General features: G+C 41.0%; 1 long non-coding RNA gene across 1 annotated transcript in view; it reads right to left on the reverse strand.

Moving 5' to 3' along the window:
- Positions 1-21,572: 21,572 nt before the first annotated feature.
- The window catches only part of LOC141579355 (uncharacterized), a 36,170-nt gene continuing 32,887 nt past the window's right edge, over positions 21,573-24,855 (reverse strand). The window contains exons 2-3 of the long non-coding RNA XR_012510550.1: positions 22,557-22,702; positions 21,573-22,442 (exon numbers count right to left, since the gene is read on the reverse strand). This is a non-coding gene — a long non-coding RNA (uncharacterized LOC141579355). The remainder of the gene's footprint in view (positions 22,443-22,556; positions 22,703-24,855) is intronic.

Here is a 24,855-nt window from a genome sequence, read left to right on the forward strand (position 1 = left end):
TGTGTGAGTACCTATTACAGATTTTTGGTTTGTGGTTACCATGAGATAGATAGACAGACAGATAGACAATTGTTTGATGTTGCTAATCTTTTAATTTCAGATGCATTTTAGCAACCCTGCATTTGTACTCTCCTTCCCTCATGATTATTGTTTTTGACATCATTTTTACATCTAATTGTTTTGTGTACCTCTTAACTGCTTATGGTAGATATAAATGATTTTACTATTTTGTTTTTAATCTTCCTACTAGCTTTGATATGATTGATTTACTTCCTTTATTGTATATCTGCCTTTTTCCTTTTGTAATTCCATGTTTCTAGTTGTGGTCTTTCTTTTCACTTCGTGAAGTCCCTTTAACAATTCTTGTAAAGCTTGTTTGGTGGTGCTGAACTCTAAGTTTTTGCTTATCTATAAAACTTTTCATCTCTCTATCAAATTTGAATGACAGCCTTGGTAGGTAGAGTATTCTTGGTTGTAGGTTTTCCCCTTTTGTCACTTTGAGTGTATCATGTGACTCCCTTCTGGCCTGCAGAATTTCTGCTGAAAAGCCAGATGATAGCTTTATGAAAGTTCCCTTGTACATAACTTTTTGCTTTCCCCTTGCTGCTTTTAATATTCTCTTTAATTTTCTGCCATTTTAATTACAGTGTGTCTTGGTGTGTTCCCCTTTGGGTTGATCCTGTTTGGAATTCTCTGTGCTTTCTGGACTTGGAAGTCTGTTTCCTCTCCCAGTAAGTTTTTGGCTATCACATCTTCAAATACATTCTACTGATTCCTTCCAGTGTAGAAGGGCAATGAAGGAAAAGAAAGAGTGACTGTGGTGTAGCAACTTTAATTAGCAGATGTAGTATACTCTGAAAATCCAGAGTAAAAATGTTAACTCTGTTTCCTTTAGTGCAGACTGCCGACATGTCACTGTGCATGTCTTTTCCTGAGAACAGTATAAACCTGTCTTTCTCAAACTCAGCAGATGATGAAAATCAGAAAAACCTACTGCATCAGGAGGGTTTCTGGGAATCTCTTTACTGCTCACCAGTGCCCACAGGTGAATTTATGATGAGGCAATTTGAGAAAATAAGTAAGATCAAATTATACCGAAACTCTGATCACAAGACCGGAGCAACATCTTTCTGTGTATTATTCCCTCTTATCAGTCCTGGGACGAGGTTCTGAGGAAACCCAGGCAAGGAGCAGAGAGGGTTTCCTGTGAGCCTAAGCAGGTGCCTGGCCTCTGACAAGGGAGCAGACAAACTTCCCAGTCTTCAAGAAGGAAGTCCAGGGTGGACCATTTGGGAACTGGAAGCAGAGAAACCACCAAGGACAGCTAAGTGAGCATCTAGTAGACTAGTAGCTTTAGGTGTTGACTCTTTCTCCCTTTCCTGAACTCACTTGGCCTTGGCCCAAATGCATCCTGAGCAGGAACTCTGAGTGGGAGCACAGGGAATCCCCAAGGGAGAGGCTGTACCAAGGAAAGGCATGCTGTCTGCCCCACCTCCTGTGCTGCGCTAACCATAAAGGAACTGCTGCTTTCTCTGTAATTCACTCTCAAATTCTCCTGCATGTTCCTTCCTTGCAGAGCCCTCCCACTCCCAGTTCTGAGAAGGAGATCAAGAATTAATCCCCTCTGCCCACGCTGTGTGGTCCTCCCACTCCCAAGGGCTCCAGTCCTGGCAGTGCAGGAAGACAACAAAACTTTATTACCATTTTTGTATAAGGCGCTGGGACCATTCTGGGGCGGGGGAGTTAAATGTCTTCCTTTGGGGCTTATGCAACAATGCTTGTTCACAATTACTGACAGCAGCATTATTTTCTAGTTTAAATTCATGACATGAAAACTGGTTAAATTTTCTGTCTGAGCTGCGTAGATACTGAGGTCAAATAAAACAGGGTAAGATATTGCCTCGCTTCAGCCTGGATGCCCAGCAGGTTACCGTGGAGGCCATGCATCACACACCAAGTCAAATGCATGGAAATGCACCCATACCCACGTAGAAAAAAAAGATTTTCTCTTAGATAGTAATAAATTTTAAAATAAAGTTTTATTTGAAAATAAACTAGTGCTAAAAGTGAAACTAACCACCAGAACTACTCATAATTCATTTTAATTGGTGATAGGCTGTGACTCTATAGCAATCATCACAAACACTCAGAAATCTGTTGATGTGAGGAATTTTAACTCCTAAATTGTTTACAGAATAGTGAACCATTCATGAGGTTGATGCACATTTTTTAATCATTTAGTTCAATAAGGGTTCTATTTGGTCATTTTACTTCAAGATCCTAGTATGAATAAAGACATTTTACTGCCTCCAGCATTTCCAAAAACACCTAAACATTCCTTAGGCCCCAGGAGGCGTGTCTCCTTTGAAGTTACACTTTTCTCTCTCTCTCCAGTGGTAATGAGGGAAAAACGAAAAAGGGGCTTGGCCCTTCCAGAGACAAGTCTGCATGTGTTAATGACAGTTTGAAGCCACAAGACCTCACATGGTCAACATTTCAGAAATAAGCCTCTTACACTTAAGGAGCTAAATCTGATGCGTCTGGGGACTGCCGATGTCCATGGTTTCCTGTGGTCCCCTTTTCTTCTTTCTGCAATGCTCAATTGGAGTCTTTCCTTTAAAGGCCACCCCCCAGCATAAAGCCTTCTTTGTAAATCTAGTTACATATACTTTTCTGACTCTTATGGTATTTAATCTTGATTGAAATAATTATTCATGTATTCCCCTTTCCCAATGTAACTTTTATCACAAGTTTTAAATCCCTTTCAGAGAAGGACTGATGTCTTAAAAAAACATTTACAGATGCCCTATTTATGCATATGGTCTCCTATAAGACTGGATGACATCAGCACGTAAGAATCAGTCAACCCTCCCTGTGTGGTGTCTGCCGGTACAGACACAGCATGGATCCCTCACTCTCTCCCTTTTGAGCATAGGCTCTCTCTAGCGGAAAGTGGCTTCTGTTGGGATTTTAAGCCAAGGGTATAAATTGTGGTAGATGTCACTTCTTTTCTAGTCACACCTCCCCACATCCCCGCAAAGTTCTAAAAAATGAAAATAGGGAATACAGTTATTGTCAAAGAAAAAGTAATACTGATATTGGAAAGTCAGCACCCGAGGGCCATTTTCACCAAGCAAGAGAGAAAATCCCTCTTCTTCCAGTCATTTTGGGTTATGAGGGTAGTGGGAAGAAGACCAGGAATTGTGAGATAATGAATGAATGTTTATTTTTGCAAATTGCAATCTGTTTATCTGTTTTCCCTGAGTCACTGTCCCTTTGCAAGGACCCTGTTGCCTGCGCCAGATCACTCTGCACACTGCCTAATATCAGCAATTCTTAGTCAGGGTGTGTGAAATTACCAGGCTGTGTCAAAAGTCATGGGAACAGTGCAGCAATTTATTAATACTTAACATCTGAGTTACAAAGGATGTATGGGGTTCAAGACAGATTGGAAAGGAGTTGAAATTATCTATGACCTCACTCTCTTTTGGCCAATCATATCCCAATTGGCTTTTAAAAGGAAGGGAAGGGTAGTCCATTATCTCTCAGGTATGGGAGAGTGAGAAAGGTAGTATCTGAGGCATGATACCATCCTGCTTCAGGATATTGCACCCAAAGCTTAATTAATTATAAAAATAAATACTTTTTGAGCTCTGCAAGTTTTTCAAAGCACAGACAGAGCAGTGGGGCTGAGGCCTACTGGTCTCACTCCTAGAAGCATGCGGCAACTCATTCTTGCAACCACCACCTCTCATTTCCTCACGCCTGACCTTGTGGAGTTGATTGCGGATGGAGAAACCTGAATCCACACATGATTAGTCGTATGAAAAATCCATGGCCACAAACCTTTAGTGGGCTTTTACGCTACTGTCATATGGTGATACTCCATTCATTGTCCTAATTTCCAAACAACCATTTCAAATCTTTCCTCTCTTCATACCTCCAACTTGTTCTCTCCTATCCTAGCCCTGATCTGATGACCAACTTCACTGAGAAAAACTGAAGCAACTGGAAGATAATTTCCCCAGGACTCTTCCTACCGCCTCCATCTGCCTACCACCACCTGCACCAGCACAGCCTGTCCTACCTTCCCCTTGTGTAAACCCAGGCCATTTACTTATGCTCTAGAGCATACTTCTCTCAGCCTGTTCAGCACAGCCCTCCAGCAATTCTATTCTCATTCTTTTTTTTTAAATCATTAACTTTTTACTCTCTACTATTTATTTCTCCCATCTTCCTGTCCCTTGACTGTCACCTCCATCACTGCCATGAAATCTTTTTCTTGTTGCCACAAAATTCCTCTATGGATCTATGTTCACTGCCTCCAGACCCTCCTCCTATTTTCTACTGGAGCATTTCCAATCATGCACCAACACCCACCACTCTTCCTAAACTGCTTTTAACAAGGTGTCCAATGACCTTCACCTTCTACATCTAAAGGTCAATTCTCAGGCCTCACCCTACTTGCCATAGCAACATTTGACCACTTTCTCTCTCTCTCTCTCTTTCTCCTTCTTGATATATATCTTCTTTCTATGGCTTCCAGGACACCACTCTCTTAGAATGTATTTCCTCTTCCCTCAATGTTCTCACTCAGCTTCCTTTGCTGGTTCCTCCACTTCCCCCAGATCCTTAATGTAGAATGCCCTCAGGCCTCAATTTTTGTATATCCAAGGTATCTACACTTGTATATCCAACCCCAACCCAGACCTCTCTCCTTAGCTACATACTCAAATTTCCAAAAGCTTCCTCCATATTTCCAATTGAATATCTGGGAGACATCCCAAATTTAACCTCAGTGAACTGAACTCCTGACTGTTGCCCGTCTCCAAACCTTTCCCATCTCAGTTAGTGGTAACTCTATTCTGTTGCTCATTTCAGCAAAATCACTCTTCCTCTCCCTCACCATATTCAAAAAGTCAGAAATTTATACTGTGTCTTTAAAATCTGTTAAGAGTTTGAGTTCTTTTTGCTACTGCTGTTGCTACCAATCCAGTTCTAACGGTCATCATTTCATGCTTGGATCACTGCAGTAACTTCATACTAGCTGCCCCTGTACCTACTCTTGTCTACCCTCAGTCAGTTTAACACAGCAGACACAGAAGACCTTTTAAAAATAAATTAGATCAGTCACAACTCTACTCAAAACCCTGCAGTGGTTTCCCTTTTCACCTGAAGTAAAAGCTAAACTCTAAAATGATGTACAAAGCATTGCATGACCTGGCATCCCATGGCTCCCCTGACCAGTTCTCTACTATTTCTCAACTATTGCCTACTGCCCCACACACACTGGTCTTCCTACTGTTCCTCCAACAGGTCAGGCATCCCCCGGCCTTAAGGTATTTATTGCAGCTGTTCTTCCCCTGGAACTACCTGCTCCAGATTGTCCCTTTGACCTATTTTCCTTCTGCTAGTTTGCTCAGTTCTCAACTTTTCAAGGAAGCTTGTCCTGACCACCTGACTCAATATGATGGCACACATTCCTCACCTGCTCATTTGTTTTTTTAATCCATTATGACTTTTCACTTTCTAATATACTTTATAACTTACCAATTTATTGAGTTTATTGTTTATCTTCCTGAAGAGAATGTAATTTGAACACTGAAATGATTCTTAAATGAGTTTCCTATTTCTAACTAATACTCTTTGGCTTTTACCAGGCCTCTGGGGTTTGGTGAACAACGCCTGAATTGCCCCGCCTATTGTCCCAAATCAATGGCTGACCAAAGACGACTTCTTAAAGATCTTGAATGTGAACTTGATTGGCCTCGTCAAGGTGACCTTGAGCTTTCTTCCCCTGGTCAGAAAGGCCAGAGGAAGAACAGTCAATGATTCTAGCCCAAATGGGAGAATGTCTGCGTTGGGTGGTGGACTGCATTTCTAAATATGGTGTAGAAGCTTCTTCTGACAGCCTGAGGCAAGGACCAGCCTCAGAGGAAGACTTGACTGTGGCTGGGAGTGTATCTGTGAGTGATGGGCCTGGGTTCCAGATATATTGGTGCTGAATGAAATGAAGGACTTTGGGAATGGAATGTCTAAATCTTTTGATAATATAAGGTGATACATTACAGAATGTGAAAAATATGCTAGGACTTTTTTTTAATTGAAGTATAGTTGACTTACAATGTTGTGTTAATTTCTGGTGTACAGCAGAGTAATTCATTTATACATATATATTAATATATACTCCTTTTCATATTCTTTTGACTTACTTTGTTTTATTGCTATTCCTGTAAGATGTCTATATGTTTCAAACAAATTTAATGTATTTCTGTAAGACATATATATATCATATTCATATATATATGAATATTATGTATATAATGTATATCCCACATGGGAATGTTAAGAGTTTATTACTAACACATTATTTGCCTTATTAGTTAGGTGCTTTAAGTCACTAAACCTGACTGATGGTTCTCAGGAGGGGAGAATGAACACTGGTGGGTTAATTTAAAGGTAAAGCTCTGTGCCAAGTGCTCCATTTACTCCTTACAGAAAGCCTGCGTGTTAAATGTGATTCTCTACGGTTAAGTGTGAGGTCAAACCAGAATCTGAACTCAGTTCTGTGGGAGAAAATCTTCTGTAGTGGGTAGTCAGCAAATATGAACACGGGTGTGTGCAGGTACATAGAGGCAATGATGAGGGGGTGACTTACCTTTTTGTGCAGCAGAGGCCAGAGGAGGCCTCACAAAGGAACTGAGCAAGTAGGTAAGGAGGAGGAGGCCGGGGCCAGGAAGGGGCGTGAGGGCTCAGGGAGCTGTCACAGAGGGTGGCTCTGTGGGAGAGAGGTGTGAGGTGGGCAGGAAGAGGCAGCACCAGTGCCTCCGGCCCAGATCTGAAGCTTCTCAGAAAGCAGTCTATGGGTGTTGACCCTTTGAATTTTATTTGAACGTCTTCTCCAGATGCTTGAGTGTACTCTTTCATTTTCTTCCTTGACCTAAATGCCTTTCTTGCAACAGTGCCTGGAGCAATCTTTGTTTAAGAAGGGGTGGGACTGATTAGGTCACAGAATGATGCTGTTTCCCTGGTTAACAGTCCCTTGCCTTGTGTTTCAGAAGGGAGCTCTGTCCTTTTGCTGTTCACGTCGCTAACACAGCACCTGGGAAGTTTAAAACATCCATTTGCCATGACAATAGACAGGGTGTACTCAAGGGGATCTGGGGCCAAGCGTCCCCAGAGGTGAAGGAGAGTCACGGAGACAAGCACTTCAAAGGCTGTAAGTTCCTCGGTCCCCACAGCGCAGGGACGGCAAAGTTATTAACTTGAGAAAACTTCTTGACTGCTTGCTCCATGCCAGCACGAGGCTATGCTCACTTGCTGCTGCCCCTCCTGCCTCGCCCAGGCTGCCGGCTTCCCCTGAGCCCCAACACATACTCAACACACACGAGGCATTGTGGAAGGACTAACTCAGTCAGTCCTCATAACCCTAGAAGGAAAGTGCTGCTGCTAGTCCTCATTTACAGATAAGGAAATTGAGGCCTGAAATGTTGAGTGATTTCCCAAGATCACTCAGCAAAACAGTGCAAAGTGATGAACTGAACCCTGGCAATGTTGCTCTAGACGTTAGCCCAATAGAAATACAATGCTAGCCACAAACGTAAGTCATATTAAAAAAAAAACCAAAAACCAATGGACAGGTGAATTTAATCCAGAACAGACCATTTCCAGAATACTATCATTTCAGCAAATAATCAATATGAAAATTGTAATTGAGATATTTTACATTCTTTCTTTGTACTAAGTCTTTGAGACACAATGTGAATTTTACATTTGCTGCACATCTCAATCACACTGGCCACATTTATTTTAAATTGCTACGTGTGGCTTGCGGCTGCTGTACGGGACAACACAGCCGCAAAGCCTGTGCCCCGAGCCCTGTGCCCGCCTCCTCTCACAGAGCCCTCCAGCAGCCACCACCCAGCCATCAGACCTGGAACACAGAGCCCTCCTGTTCTTGTCCTGCACTCTCCCACCCCTCCAATACTGTTTGTACCTTGTATTTTATCCTGCTTCTTTTCATGTTAACGTGTTTTTACAGCTCTAACATTGTCCCTCTATAACAGATTGCCAGTATTTTAATAAACTTGTTTCTAAAGGACAAGAATCTGAGCCTGGTCACTAACTGCATGGAGCACACCCTGACCACTGTTCAGCCTCGGACCCACTACTCTGCTCGATGGGACACCAAGTGCTTCTCTCCCTCTGTCTTTTTTACCAACACCAGTGGCAGACTTAATTCTTCATCTTACTTCAAATTTAGTAAGGCCTGCTGATGCTGTGTAGTCTACAGTTTCAAACTAAACACTTGATGCTACGTGGGGGCAACAAGTCAGATTTTCCTCTTGAAAGGAGAAAGAACCAGAGGAAAGTGTAGCTCCCTACTTCAACAGGGAGCATGCCATATTTTAGTTCACAAGTTTCCATATTCATTTTCTCAAAAAAGGCTCAGTGAGCATCTCCCATATTCCAGGCGGAGTTCTGGGTGCTAAAGATTCATCTGTACACCAAACAGGGCCCCTGCCTAATGGTACTTACATTCTAGCTGGATCGCATAGTGTGGGATGATGACTGCACTGAGAGAATTATTAAAATGTAAAGGGTTATGGGGTCTCTTAACAACCTGGTGTAAAAGATGTGGGCAAGGTCACAGCTGCTAACTTGAGAATCACACGTTATTAGTGGTGTTCTACTTTAGATGTACAGGGTTTTTTTCTAGCAGTTAAAAAAAAAACTTAGTTTTCCAAAAATTAAATAAGCTAATCACTAAATCAGTTTATCAAATAAATTATTAAATTAAATAATTTAGTCCTCCTCCTCTAAACTTTTGAAATACCCGGACTTAACTACCTCTGCCCAGACTCTCTGGCAGTGGATACCTCTTTCAGTGAAAGTGTTCCCCTAGTCCATGCTTTGTTTTTTGACTCCTGCTCTGCCCCAGATCAACATCACTCTCCTCCCCTTCCTCTCAGCTCTGCCTGCTTCCTCCCCAGCTTTGGGGAGAGACAGTTGAGTGTTAAGAAATCTGGCTTTCGAGTCAAAAAGGGTTGTGGTCAGAACCCAGCTCTGCCACCTTCAACAGTGTAACTCGGGGCAAAGGTACTGCTCTGAGTTTGTTTCCTCATCTCTTAAATGAGAATAATATTGTCCCATAGGTCAATGTCAAGAGTTCAAAGAGACAGTAGGCCAAGGTGCCTGGAAATGGGTCCTTCTTTTTCCCACTGGAGGATCTTCTGGGAAGCTATGCTTCAACTAGTCTAAAACTAACTGTTTCTCCTTGTGTCTCTCTTAGCAATTTCTAATAGCTTCATGCCTGGTACTCATCACACCATGCCCACATTTAAAAACACTTAGCTCATGTGATAATGCTCTGAGGTGGGCATCCCCTGATTATCCCTCCTTAACCAGTATGAAAACTGAAACTGAGAGAGGCTCACTTCTCTGAGTTCTGAGGATCCCTAGCTAAGGGTAGGGCAGGTCTCCTGACCCCAAGTCCCATCCGTGGCTGCCTAAATGGATTAATAGAACTCTGGTGTTTTGCCAACGTTTCTGTTTCTGTAGTGATAAAACCACACTTTTCTCACAGTGACAACTTATTCATCTGATGCCTCATCCAGGCATGATCTTAGGTATTTCAAAGAGAAAATAACATCTGTGCTGGAATTATTACTATGTTTGGAGATGTGGGAATTTGCTTTCTTGGATAATACCTTCATCTTATCAAATTACTCCACTTTACAAATGAGAGTATTTGATTTCTTGCTATCTTTGATTGCACTGGCCTGGTCCTAATAAAGCCGACAGTTACAGAGCAAACTTTTGGCACTACTGCTGTGCCTTTCTTTTCTATAAGACTAGGTCTAAAATGGGGTATCCAACAAATCAAGCCATCATAAATAGATGGTCATATGTCAGGGTCCTCCTAAGCTGGAGATTTCCTATACACATGAATATCACTGCCATTTAAATAGTAAGCTAAAAGAGTCAAATCTATGAGACATATAATTCCACAGCCCTGAAAAACAGAGATGGCATGACACTGCATATAGAAAACCCTATAGACTCCACACAAAAACTACTAGAGCTGATATATGAATTCAGCAATGTAGCAGGTTACAAGATTAATACACAGAAATCTGCTGCATTTCTTTACACCAGCAGTGAAAAATCAGAAAAGGAAAAATTTAAAATTCCTTTAAAAATCTTTAGTTGTGTTTCCTACTCACAGGATCATTCTACACAACCACAATATCATAATGAAATTAACAGTGTTACTTTACTACCATCTAATCTTAGGCCCTGTTTACGTTTTGCCCATTGTCCTAATATTGTTCTTGGCAGGCAAAATCCAGTTCAGGATCACATGTTGTTAATTTAGTTGTCATATCCCTTAATCTCCTTCAGTCTGGAACAGTTCCTCAGTCTTTTCTTGACTTTCATGACCTAAATATTTTAAAGATTACAGACAAGTTATGTTGTAGACTGCCCCTCAATTTGGTCTGTGATTTCCTCAAGGTTGGATTCATATGTATCTTTGGCAGGAATATCACACAGGTGCAGCTACGTTCCTCTCGTTGCATCCCCTCAGGTGGTGCACGATTTCAATTTGTCCCGTTACTGACAAGGTTCACGTTCATCACTTGATTCAGGTGTTGTCTGTCTTCTCTACTATAAAGTTACGTTATTTCTTTTTTTTTTAACATTTTTTATTGATTTATAATCATTTTACAATGTTGTGTCAAATTCCAGTGTTCAGCACAATTTTTCAGTCATACATGGACATATACACACTCATTGTCACATTTTTTTCTCTGTTCACATAACGTTTTGTGTAAATTTCCCTGTGCTATACAGTATAATCTTGTTTATCTATTCTATAAAATCGACAAACCTCTGGCCAAACTCACAAAGAAGAAAAAAGAGAGAGCACAAATGAGCAAAATAAGAAAGGAAAATGGAGAAATTACAACAAATAAAATAGAAATACAGAATATCATATGAGAATATTATGAAAAACTATATGGAACCAAACTGGATAACCTAGAGGAGATGGACAAGTTTCTGGAAACATACTGCCCACCAAGACTGAATCAAGAAGAAACTGACCACCTGAACAATCCGATCACTAGAAAGGAAATAGAAGTAACAATTAAAAACCTCCCTACAAATAAAAGTCCAGGACCAGACGGCTTCACCGGGGAATTCTACCAAACATACAAAGAAGAACTCATACCAGTCCTTCTCAAACTCTTCCAGACGATTGAAAAGGAGGGAATACTCCCAAACTAATTCTATGAAGCCACCATCACCCTGATACCAAAACCAGGCAAAGACACTACAAAAAAAGAGAATTATAGGCCAATATCACTGATGAACATAGACACCAAAATCCTCACCAAAATATTAGCAAATAGAATCCAACAGCACATAAAAAAGATTATATATCATGACCAAGTGGGATTCATCCCAGGGACACAAGGGTGGTTCAACATACGCAAATCAATCAATGTAATACATCACATCAACAAGAGAAAGGACAAAAACCACATGATCATCTCAATCGATGCAGAAAAAGCATTTGATAAAATTCAACACCCATTTATGACAAAAACTCTCGCCAAAGTGGGTATAGAGGGAACATATCTCAACATAATAAAAGCTATATATGACAAAGTTACGTTATTTCTTTTTGTAACTAGTAAGGATTTTGTAGGTAGAGAACTCTGAAACTATGAAAATTTTCTATTACTTATTAACTAATTAATATCAACATGAGCTCATGGTTTCCTATTTTATTCAATTGGTTATTTTCTACTAACTTTAATATTTATTGATGCTCAACTTGTCATCTATTTAACAACTGGGACCCCTTTCAAACCACTTTCTGTTGGCTAAGAGTCATGTTCCCATCATCTTTGAGCATTTTCTTACTTTTTGGCGCAAAAATATGTTTCAGACTCACTTTTTTACTTTCCCTGCTGTTTCAGTTCTCTTGTATATGTATCTAGAAGTGGAATTGCTGGATCATATGGTAACTTTATGAACTGTTTGGTGAACTTTCCAACTGCTTTTCAAAACAGTTGCACCATTTAGTGCAATTAACTTTACTGTATGTTTTACCTGGCCAAATTCCCTAAAATTGTATATATTTGTGGTATTTAATTTTCTTAGCTGCTAAAGCATTATTTGGCTTTGGATTTCATCCCTGAATCTAGAGAATATCTTAATATATTTTCGGTGGTTGGGCATTTTCCTATTCTCCTCTGTTGTTCACTTTAAGACACTGTACGAGTAAAATACACTGCTTTTAAGTATTCTGGAGTGCATCTTTGTGTCCTAGTACATGATCAAATTTGTGACATCCATATATTATTGAAAAGAAATGGCAATTCTTTGTTCTATTCATTGTAATATATAACTTTTGGGCATAAACAAAAACCCTAGAGTGTATAACAGATTCTTCACTGAAAATGTTGCTTACTAAATATCATGATTTGATAGTGAAACACTGGTATCTTTAATTATTTTTCTATCTCTGCTTTCTTATTCTTCTCCTTTATAAATTGTATTTTGTATCTAGATGTTCAGGATCATTAACTTTGTGTTATTTTTATTATGATTGAATGTTCTTGTTTTTTCCTTAATGATTTAGCTCTGAAATTTGATATTATGTTGATAATTTTTTTTTTTTGAGCAGAGAAAGGTTTATTGCAGGACTGAGCAAGGAGGACAAGGTGGCTCATGCCCAAGAAAATCCTGAATTCCAACTCTGATGACGTTTAACTTTCCTAAATTATACATAGGTCTCCTAATTCTTATAAGTGTCTTTTAAAATGTGTCTGATTGCCAGCAAATTATTGACTCTCTTAAAAATATTCCTAGCAACTCTTATTTCTATATGAGAGTTAGTCCATTTGCATTTAATGCTCTATTTGAGAGATTTTTTTTTCTACCCTCCATTTTTCTGGTTGTTTACTCTCTGTTCAGTTATGTAATTTCTATAGTGGACTTTGACCTCATTTCTCTTGTAACATGAGTATAAAATAGTCTTTTCTAAACCACATGTTATTCCATGTCAACATCAAACATTTAAAAATCATCATCATATTTTTTTCTGTAACTGATTCTATTATCTAAGCAACCTCTGACTTTTATTTTCAGAGGTTATAAAGAGCAGAGATATTTTTGCCAGCTAGCCTGCCAGCCAATCTGGAGCCTCACGTGTCAATTACATCCTGGTAGATAGCATGTATGGGCTGCTCTCAGAAGCTCAGCTCTGTATGTAACCGCTATGACAAAGCCTTTTGGCAGTGAATACTTCCCTCTCCCACAGGTATTGTATAATCTTTGAGATACAGGCACTGTGAGCTGCCATTTTGAGGAAGATGAATGTAAAGATTTCTTTGCTCAGTCCCAACTAAGGAGGCTGGCTTTATCCAGAAACCCTGTTTGCCCTGAAGCAAGGTGTTAACCTTAAGCACTTAAGCTGCTATCTCTTTTAATTCAGTAAAGTTTTACATCTTTAATTTCTTAAACTCTAAAATTGTTAATCTGTTTCTGCATTGTTTAAACATATTTTGCCTACTTTATTTTTATATTTCTGATTGTATTGTATATTTTATGTCTAATCAGCATAAATTTCCTTATTATTAATCATTTCAACTGTTTTTTATTTAACAATTTTTTTGTTCTCAATAATCTTATGTTTACCTTTATTTTATTCATCGTAATTGTGATCAACATGCTAAGCTTTGACTTCTATATATGTAATCTTTTGTATTTTATTTTCCCTGTGATTTAAAAAATATTTTTTACCATTTTAGTTCTCTTTTAATGTCACTTTCTTTTATCTTTCTTGTTCAGAGTATTTGCTATTTTAATTTTAGACTCCTCGATTTACTAATAACAAATTTTATAATTTGTTAATCTTTTAACTGTTGGTGTTGAGCAATCTGTTTTATTTTTAATTAATTTTATTATTTATTGTTAAGAAGTGGTTCTGGTTTTTTAATTTAAAATTTTTTTCCAGCTTAATGAGATATAACTCATTACAAATCTGTGTTCATTTAAGGTGCATAACATGATTTAATTATGTATATAATGTGAAATGCTTACCACTAAAGTTTGTTAACACTTCCATTACTTTACATAATTATCATTTGTGTGTGTGTGTGATGATAATATTTTAAATCTATTTTTAGGAACTTTCAAGTATACAATACAGTATTTTTAACAACAGTTAGCATGCTGTACATTAGATTCCCCTCATTTGTTCTTATAAGTGGAAGTTTGTACCCTTTGACAAACATCTCCCCATTTCCTACACCCCTACTAGCCCACAGCAACAACCATTCTACTGTCTCTGAGTTCAGCTTTTTTAGATTCTACATGTAAGTGATATCATATAGTATTTGTCTTTCTCTGTCTGACTTATTTCACTTAGCATAATGCTCTCAAGGTCCATTCATGTTGTCATGAATGGCAGGACCTCCTTTTTTTAACAGCTAAATAACATTCCACTATGTGCTGTGTGTGTGTGTGTGTGTGTGTGTGTGTATGTGTGTATATACGTCACATTTTCTTTATCCATTCATCCATCAGCAGACTCTTAGGTTGTTTTCAATCCACTAAAATGATAGTAAATACCTTTTAAAATAAGACACTAAAACCACAAGTGCTATGAGAAGATTCCTATAGCACTGCAATTTCAGGAGACAGAAAGCAAATGCAAAGAGGTGAATGATTTAGCAGAACTGAAAATACTGAGGAACAAGCCAGCAATAGGGGACCTAAGAAGCAACTCAGTTTAGCTGAAGAGTTTCTAAAGGCTCAACAATTGAAGCACCAGACAGCTCTGGAATTAGGGGTAAACAAGGGACTGAGAAAAAGATTGTTTGAAAGCCTATTTAAGAAACAGACCATTGAATCCCCTCCCAAACATGTACAGAAACTGTTCCTCTCACAACAGGGAAGAGGGGGTGTAGATACAACAATATAAATATACAGTAATGAGTAACTGGATGACAGTGGGATCAGGCATTTGGCAGAACTGAGGGCACATATATTGTGTATGGAATGCACCGTGAAGAGACTCATAAAACAGAAGGTGGGCCCAGCCTTCTTCCTGCATTTAGCAACCAAAATGGTGGCAGCCAGGCATATGCCCTCCAGGTGGGAGACTGGAGGAACTTCCCTAGGGAATCTGACAAAGCCAAGGGGGGAATAAAAACAGCCTAGAACACTGATATCAGGTATCCACTGAAATAGTCCAGTCAGAGCAAAAATAGCAAAGAGGGTAACTGACAAGCAACACCAATCTGCAGTTCTTTAGTTCCCCACTCCTTGGTGTGAGCAAATAGCTCTCAGATTGGAGCTAGCCCAGAGGCTCCAAGTAATCATGCTGGAAGATGAAATTACAGACTGCCTAACATGTTTGAACATATTGGGGGGTGACTTATAAAACAGGGGGTGGAGAGAGAGAAGGGAGAAAGGTCAATGTAGGGGTAACACATCAAAAACTAAGCAAAGTTAATTATTAACTCTAGAGAAAATAAAATGTGTAAGGCATCAAGAGTAATTGTTTACACGAATCAGCATACTGCCAACACTGAGTATCAATCTGGCCAAATTTCTGCAAGGATGGGGGTGATTGGAATGTACCTGGGGATGGAGTTGGAGTGGTGTCGAAACAGGTTCATCTCAACCCCCCATAGAGAAGCCAATGGAAAATACTCAGATCAAAAACAAGCAACGTAAGCAGGTTATTTAGATAAACAGAAGTAAATACCACAATAACTCACTAAAAGAATCCAAAAGATTGTCCTCAGAAGCTCTTTATATCTGTACCCATATCATTTTTTTTAAATTATCAATCTTGTAAAAATAAAAATGACAACTTAAAAAGGAATGACATAGGGAGAGGATACTCTTATTTCTGTAAGTAGTCATCTGTTGCAAAGGCTAAAGCTGTGGTTTGGGGGAAATATCAGAAGGATAAAGAAAAAAACAGAAGGCACTAGAATCTCACCACCCAAAGATAATTGCTATTAAAATTTCAGCTGAGATTCAGTGTAATTCCTCCAAGCCGAGCATTTAACCTAGCACATTTCTGTGGCAGCCCAAGATTCAACTAAACAAACCAAGCATGAACTGAGCACCTACTATGTGCTAGGTATTAGGTACTAAGAACATGGAGACAAAGATACACAATCCCTGTCCTTTAACTCTCTCACAAGTCAGACTTACTCTAATAGAGGTAAAAGGAACATGGTATTTTAATTGCCTCGAGAAGTCCCTCTCCTTCATATTAACAAACCAACACTTAATTTATTAAACTTAATCTCTGTAGCTCCAGAAGTTCTAAAAGGAGAAGAAACTTTGCCAAGGCCAGTAACACATCTTCAAAACGAAACACACTACAGCCTAATCACGAATCTACCAAATTTAATTCTTATTATACATTTGCTACCAGCACGAAACGTCAAGTTCTTACAGCCCTTACTTTGAGGTAACTAAGAGTGACCATTATCCTCATTGCGGTTTTCTCACTGGCAAAGCCCATGAACAATTCAGGAAATAAAAACAGAATCTGGATAATAAAATAAAGTCTAAGCTTTTTTTTTCGCCCTTCGAGCTTCGTCTTGTTTCACTTGCTCGGAGGGTGTCACGGGCAGAGGCCTTGCAGCCGGCACCTCAGACTAGAGTTTCTAGTGCAAAACGGCTGCGTCTGACAGCTCAGCCGGAAGCGGGCCGTGTGGAGAAGTGGGCACACGACCTGCAACTCAAGACGGCGAGAGCAGACTGTGCAGAGGACCTGCAATTCAAGACGGCGAGGGCAGACTGCGCGGGCAGACTGTGCAGAGACGCCACCCGCGGCCCTTCGCTTCCTGTGCCGCGCGCAGAAGCGCCCGGCTTCCGCCACTCAAGATGGCGGCAGCGGGCTGCGTGCAGAGCGGCGGCGCCCCGCCCCGCGGCCCGGAGCTGTGGGCGGCGCCGCTGCGCCCTGCCCACGAGAGCTCCGCCCTTCCCCGCGGGGAGATCACACAGCTTCGCTGCCCTCGGCCTGTCGGGGAGAGCATGCATGCTAGGAAAAGCTCGAACCCCTCCACTTTCTGAACCAAACTCAGTCTCATCTTGTTGGTTCTAAAGATGCTGGGCAGAAGGATCCTTATTGCGCGGACTGACTCAAGAGGGTGGGTAACAGCTTCACCACAAAGCTGGGGCAGGGCAATGGCCTGATGACCCCAGGTGGTTTATTTCTCCCAGCTTTATAATCCTAATAAGAAAATTAAATCCTGCCCATTTTAAACCCAAATGTGTCAAGAAAGCCAAAGCTTTGACTTATCCCAATCTGATTGAAGGAAAAAGTTAAACAAGGCAAACAGCTGAGAGAATGTTTTGCCTCGAGCTGTTTATTGGGGTTGGACTCCAGCCTCTTCAATCCACTACTCTGGAGTTGCAATCCTGTGTGAAGAAGGGTGGTGAGCAGCATCCTACATGTCTCTGGAGCCTGACAGCTGGGGTTGAAACCCTGTTCTCCTCTGACTCAGTTCTTCATCTGTAGAATGTGAATGTTAATAACAGCAAACTGTTGTTAAGGAAGATTAAATGAGTTAGTGTTTGTAATGTACCTGATGGTGCATTTCCCGGTTAATGGAAATAAATCCTGTTTGAATGGACTCAAATCAAAGTCTGTGCCCTTTACTATTCACATAAGATTACAGATTTAAGAGTTAGCGAACCATTTCTTCCATTCTTTATGCTACCTGCTTAACAAGCTGCTGGTTGGCTTTCTTTCCCAACCAATTCATGAGAAATAAGCTACTCCACAATTATTATTAGATGGCAATATATCTTACTAAATGTTAGACACAGTTTTAGTCATTTTGTGCACATCATCTCTTTTAATCTTCACAACAAGTGATTTTACAGTTAAGAAAACAAAGGCACAGAGAAGTTAAGTTACTTACCCAAGGTTACATAGGTGGTAAGTGTTGGAGCCAAGATTCAATCCTAGACAAGCTAGCTCCAGGCACCACGTGCTTCGCCGTGAAAATGGGCAGCCCTTCAGAGAGCATGCTGTGTTAGGAATAACATGCACCTTTAAACGCTAATCATCTTCTTTCTGTCTCTGCTATGAACAGAAAGCAGTTATTCCCCAAGCCTCAACAAGACTCACCAGTTCCCTATATGATGGCGTTTCCATTGGCCACACAGTCACCAACTTCTTCCCTAACTGAACTTTCCTTTCCACTTCCATATAAATTAGTTATATTCCATCGAAAGATCAAAACCTACTTATTCTGAATTCTACATTCACCAGATTCATAGCCAAAGTATAGAAAAGAAAAGTCAGCAGGGATGTACATTGGACTCTTGCCTCAGGCTGAACCTCATTGGTGGGTTCTGATGGTAAAGGGTCCCTCAGTCAGTTCTGTATTTCTGCTTTGCTGGTCCTTATATCCAGTTCCAGCTGTAACCCAAGATCAAATTCTGGGAGGAGGCTGATTTACAAACCAAGAATCAAGTTTACAGGGGAAACTATTTCTGAATATTAAAGCTATGGAGGGCATTATCATAGGACTTATTCTGGGTAAGATCTAGAACACCTGGAGTCTCTATCATTGATCAGAATGTTGTTTAGTGATGATAGTTTTAGAGCCAAAAGAATGAGATGCTTTTAAAGAATATCTCCAACAAGTTAGTACACTAAGTGAACTTCCCTCTCTCCATCCTAGCACTTTGGGGTCCTGAGGAACAGCAGCAGCCCTCAGGGCCAGAGCAGCTTCTCTCCGGGGTGGGGCAGCAGACCATCTGGAATGGCTCTCCTCTTTGGCTGTATTCTCCTAGGCTCCATGTAACCTATTAACCCTTCTGTCAAAACCCTGCCATATTCTTGTGGCAGCTTAAGTAATGTATGCATGTAATGTACACAAATCACATTCCAGGCTTGCTTTATTGCGGACTTGTCTCACCCAAATAAAACTCAGCAGTTTCTTACAACACTTCACAGTGACACTAGCAAACTATCTCTTGGGTAGGGTTACTTCTAAAGTGACTCACTTCACATTCAGAGAGTGACATTATTTCTAACTTTATTTCCAAATTCTGAGATCATCTCCCCACTTAGAGCCAATTAACTAGGGAGTCTATATTTACAAGGGAAGTGATAAGATACGATTGTGGTGATTTGCAGAAGAGGGGAGAAAAGAAGGAAAGGAGGACTCTGTGGTTGAATTAAACCTGGTTAATTACCAGTGATTGATTCTTTGTTTGTTTGTTTATTATTCTGACTAAAGGTTTATTATTTTCATATAATTTTTCAAAGTATTAAAAGAACACCACGTTGAGAAAAATCATTTTTAAATACTGCAATAATTCTACTCTATATACATTAACACCAGTCTCTTAACTCTGAAAACATTCTTCGCGTGTACAATGTAAAAAAATTTTTGACAGTATGTGACTAGAAATCTTCCATTACCATAAAGCTACAAACATTTACTTTCCTAAGAGCAAAGTTAGAAAAGCAAAAATAATCATTATTAACAGTGATAAGCACCAAGACGGAACTTTTTTGCACTTAGGGCCTGATTGGTTTTATATAAACATAACTTCTGATATTTGCAAAATATATCCATGTCCATATTTCTTCCTCGTTAGTACACTTTTTACAATTCAGACGGCTCCATCTTTGTTAATGTGCTGTCACACTAGTGTAAATAAACATGCTGAGCCCCGGGAGTTTGCCGTAAGGAATCCAAACCATCAGAGCCAGATCCAGTAGTGCAAACAATCTTAGTTGCACCTCATTCCAACTGATGAAACAGATTATCTTCATAATTTTTGAAAACCTTAGCCAGATGAGATAGTCTGTATGTGATACTGTGTGTGTGTGTGTACATGTACAAGTTTGCGAGAGCAGTGTGAGAGTGAGTGCGTCCCAGAGAGAAAAGTGACATACAAACAACTGTACACAATGGCCCGAAAGACATGGGTAGCCAGACGTTAATTTCCCCCAAAACAAATCTGAGGCTGAGCAATGGGGGAATTAAGTGACAGGTTTGGAAAATGAAGCCTAAGGCAGGATGCCTCGCCATAACATTCCCATGACACTGGAGGATGCGAAGCAGTGACAGGGACCAGGGATCGACTCTGGCTGCACTTGGATGGATTTCCTGGGTCTACAGCTGAGGATCCCTGGAACTTCCCCCAAAGGGCATTGCAGTGGCCTCTGACAGTGGCCCTCCACCTCTTCAGTGAGAAAGTCTCAGGGATCTCAGTGTCTGAGCCTGGGTATTCTGTCCTTCTGGTCTAGTACAGATACCATCCCATCTAGAGACTTGGCCAAAAACCATCTACCAGTGATTATTTATTGCAGTAACTTTAAAACTTTGTACTTCTTTTGTTTGCCTTGGCTTAAAAAAAAAAAGTGTTATCTGTTGTTACAAGAATGACCTTCGAATTTGGGACTTTGAATCAGACAGACCTAGATTTTACAGATTCCAAACAGATGTCATTTTAATATCTTTAAGATCTGTTTCACTACAGATAGGAAGAATATGAAAATTATTCATATTAGACTATAATCAGAAATGACTCACTGGATCCCATGTGGGTGAGAGTTGCAGGCATCAATCAGATGTGAAAATTAGGGGTCGCACATTCAAATGCAGGGTCAAGGGATTGTGCAAGTTCCCCTTATCTGGCAATAGGGACATTAAAAGAGGCTTCTAGTAATGTTTGTCCTCCATCACTGTGAGAAAACTCATCCTAGATGTTGTTGAAATAAACTTCGAGGTCCAAGATGGAGCTGCTCCTGTCAAGGAGGAGGGCAGGGAGTGGGAAGGGTGTACATCAGCAAAGGGAACTTTTCTGTTTCTGTGAATGCTCCTCGTGGCCAGAAATGTAGTGAACCCAGTCAGCCACTCCCAAGCACCAGGCCAGCTCAGGAGTCTGTACTCATTTCCTTATCCACTGATCTTTGGGCAAATATGCAAACCCAGCCAAACATGCCCCGTTTCCACGCTGGAATTTGTAATGCTTTGCAAAACTCATTGTTGCCCCAAATCTCTTGAGAACGGTGCTCCACTGCACTCCCCCGATCCATGGATTGTTTTCCCTTGAATAAAGGATATTAATTTTGTACGTATTTCTTTTACGGCAGTCATCCGACCATTCATTATCTTACCATGGTGAACCTGAGTTTTGTTCTTATTTTCTCCAGACAGAAATGTAAAGATCAAACCATGCAAATATTTAAAAATGCACATGCTGTTTTATTCAAATGCCTCTTTTGTACATGTTCATGTTCAGTGTTTTCTTAGAATCAGCAACTCAATGAAGGTACTATGAGGATTTTTCTCACTGGCATAATTTGATTACAAGCTAAACAGGAATCTATGTTAATATGAGGAAATGTAAATTAAATTAGTTATAAATAAATAACAAACCAAAAATGTATGTAAACATTCAAATGATTATCTGAACACATGGAATTTTGTTGTGTTTTTCTTAACCCATGTGATGTCCTCCAAAATGTGTAGGGTAAAAATTCGCAGGGCTTCCAGATAACTGTTTCACTATTAAATTTTATTTATATAATGTTGACATCTCATAATTCATAATGTAATTTTGACTCATGCAGCCTTAATTACTGTCTATGTGTGGGGTATATGTGTGAGAGAGAGAGTCAGTCATCAGGTCCTTCCATTAATGAAGTAAGGTTTTTAAATTTATGTTTCTAGAAATTAGAGCTGCCAGTTTATAGTAGTTTGAGCACAGAGAATGATTTGCAAAAAATCAATAAAGTTATTTTCCTCTCCTCTAAAAAAAAAAAGATATTACACTCATTACTAAGTTGTTTTCATTTCATCATTTGACAATGTCCTCAGCTATAAGTATTCTTACCCCAAGGTCTCAGGGCCACACACAACCTCAGCTACCCAACCAGGCAATGGCAACTACCTGAAGAAAACTGGCAGGATGTCTTCCTTTTCCACCATGTAGCAGCCTCTTCCTGCCAGCTGACCTGGGCCTGGCAGAGGTGCCGATGGCCACAGGCATAAGAGGACTTGGGGAGCAGCCATGGGAAGCTTGGGGCCGGATACCCATGGCTCAGTTCAAGGGGGTCCTGGGGAGTGCGGTATAGGGGTCAGCAGCTGCCATCTCTCTAATTTCTCCACATGGGCACTTGGCTGGCTGGTTGGAAGCTGTGTTGGGATGCCAGAGACCTGGGAGGTGCAGTCTCGGGATGGGCAGCTGTGCTCCTGTTCTCGAAGCCCAATCTCTCGCCGCGGGGCTGGAACCAGAAGGAGAGGAGCCAGGCTAGCCGATGCAGGTGCAGGAGGTGCCAGGTGCAGGTGTACAAACTTGCCGGCCCGCAGAGGGGCCCGAAGGTGGATCCTGGCATTAGAGTAGAGTGCTCGGTGTGTGTGAGGGGCCTGGGGCAAGAGGAAAGGGCATGGAGTGCGTCAGAGATGGACACGGAGAAGGTGGTCCAGGACACGGCCACAACCAGCAAGAGAACCGGAAAGGCCACCTCTGCTATGGCTCACCTCTGCAGCGGCGCCGGCTTTTATAACTGCCCATGGTGCATCATAATGCCTCCCTGTGACCCCTGTGGCCTCTCGGGCCAGTCGCCAGGCTGCTCTCAGCAGGCCACACCTCCAGCCAATTGCCAGGAGGCTGTCACCGTGTCCCTCTGTAACAGAAAAGAACAAATCTGACTCCATATTGGATCTGTTCCTGTGGCTTTCACCACTGTGCCCTGTTTTCCAGGCTTAGTCTTGCTAGCTCTGCACCTTTTGTAAAACAATGTTGCCTTTAGCCTGAAATGTACAGGAGAGCCTATTCTCGGGGCTCTGACCTTTAAGGATGTTAGCACTTCTGCACTTATGTAGAGATGGCAAGTTGCAAAACAGAAAATAAATAATCTTTGTTTTGTTGGAGGTTTACAGGGACACCAAGGCCTGACCCACATGGACAGCTGCAGGAACAAAGACTTCCTGCAGCAAGAACTTTGCAACAACCACACTGCCTCCCCTGTTTTTCTGTATAAAAGGAGACTGTATTCTGACTGGAGTAGGATGGTTCTCCGAGACGTTAGTCTGCCATCCTCTCTGTCGGCCAGCTTTCAGAATAGTCGCTATTCCTTGCCCCAATACTTCGTCTCCCAATTTATTGGCCTGTTGTGCGGCAAGCAGAATGAGTTTGGACTCCGTAACAAGTGGGATTTCCAGTCACTGAAGAGGGGTACTGCAGGAGGGGCAGGCTTTAGGGGCAGGAAAGCAAAAGCGAGATTTACCTTGGACGAGCAAGGTTAGAGATTATTACACATCCAAATAGAGCTGTCAAATGCACAGTTGGAGATACGGGTCTGGAGTTCAAGAAAGAAGTTAGAAGGACAAAGATGGTAACTTGGAGGCTCCTGAATTTCCCTTCTAGCACAGAGGCACTGAGTACACGGCTATTCATGGAGCAGTTGCCTCTGAGAGAAACCCAGAGCCTGGCTGAGTGATTCCTACACATCGGGTAACAGAAAACACCCACATCAGAAGGGGTAGGAAAGGCACATCCTCACTGGAAGGAGTTTGTCCACACACCTAGTGCCCCAGCTTTTACAGCTGCCATTCGAGGGATGGGCCCCCAATCACCCAGGTTTGGTAGCCTGTAGGACTTCCACTCCCGAGTGCCACAGGACTAAAAGAAAGGTGTGCTTTTTAAATGGACACAGGAATACCCGCCTCAGCTATACCCCACAGCTCAGCACGGGGTGAGCAAGTCAAAACACTCATCCTCCAGTTTCTCTATAGAAAGGGCCACATCACACACGTTCTCAGTCCTGCCTGAGGGTCCAGCTTCCAATCGACCCACATTTAGGCGCTGCCTGAGAGTTTCCCCTTTGGAAAACTGATGGGTCTTGGGAGCCACTAAAAACAAAGATAGCAGTTTGGACAATCGCCGAGGTTTAAGACAGACAACCAGGAGCTGAGGGCTGGCTGACTGCCAGGGTTCCACTCCTGCGGGAGACCATTCCATCCAGACTGGGAGGTGGTGCTTTTATCTAATGTGCAGAAACCAATACAGAGAGTCAAGGAAAATGAAGAAACAGGGGAATTGATTCCAAGCAAAAGAAGAAGCTAAATCTTCTGAAACTTACCATAATAAAATAGAAAGAAATGATTTACCTGAGAGAGAGTTTAAAATAACAGTCATAAAGATGCTCACTGATTCAGGAGAGCAATGTATGAACAAAGTGAAAACTTCAACAAGAGATTAAAAATATTGAAAAGTACAAAACAGCAATCATAGAACTGAAAAATAGAATAAAAATAATTGAACTGAAAAATTCAATTGAGAGGCTCAATAGTAGACTAGATTGAGCAAAAGGAATGATCAACAAACTTGCAAACAGGGCAGTAGAATTTATTCAAGCAGAGAACAAGAAGGAAAAAGAATGAAGAGTGAAGATACTAGGGGGCCTTTCAGGAACCTCCAAGCAGGTGAACATATACATTATAGAGGTCCCAGAGGAGAGGAGAGAGGAAAAGAGGCAGAACGCCTATTCGAAGAAATAATGGCTGAAAACTTCCCTAAACTGAGGAGAGAAGCAGACGTCCTGACCCAGGAAGCCCAGAACTCCAAATAAGCTGCATGTAAAGAATCCCACAGTGAGACACATTGTAATTCAACAGAAGTTAAAGACAAGAAGACAGTCTTAAAAGCAGCAAGAGCAAAGCAACTTATTATGACAAGGGAACCCTCATAAGACTGCCAGTGGATTTTTCAACAGAAACCTTGTGAGTCAGAAGAGAGGTCTCAGGATGATATACATTCAAAGTGCTGAAAGAAAAA

The sequence above is a fragment of the Camelus bactrianus genome, chromosome 12 (assembly GCF_048773025.1).
Source record: "Camelus bactrianus isolate YW-2024 breed Bactrian camel chromosome 12, ASM4877302v1, whole genome shotgun sequence".
NCBI classification, from domain to species: Eukaryota; Metazoa; Chordata; class Mammalia; order Artiodactyla; family Camelidae; genus Camelus; species Camelus bactrianus.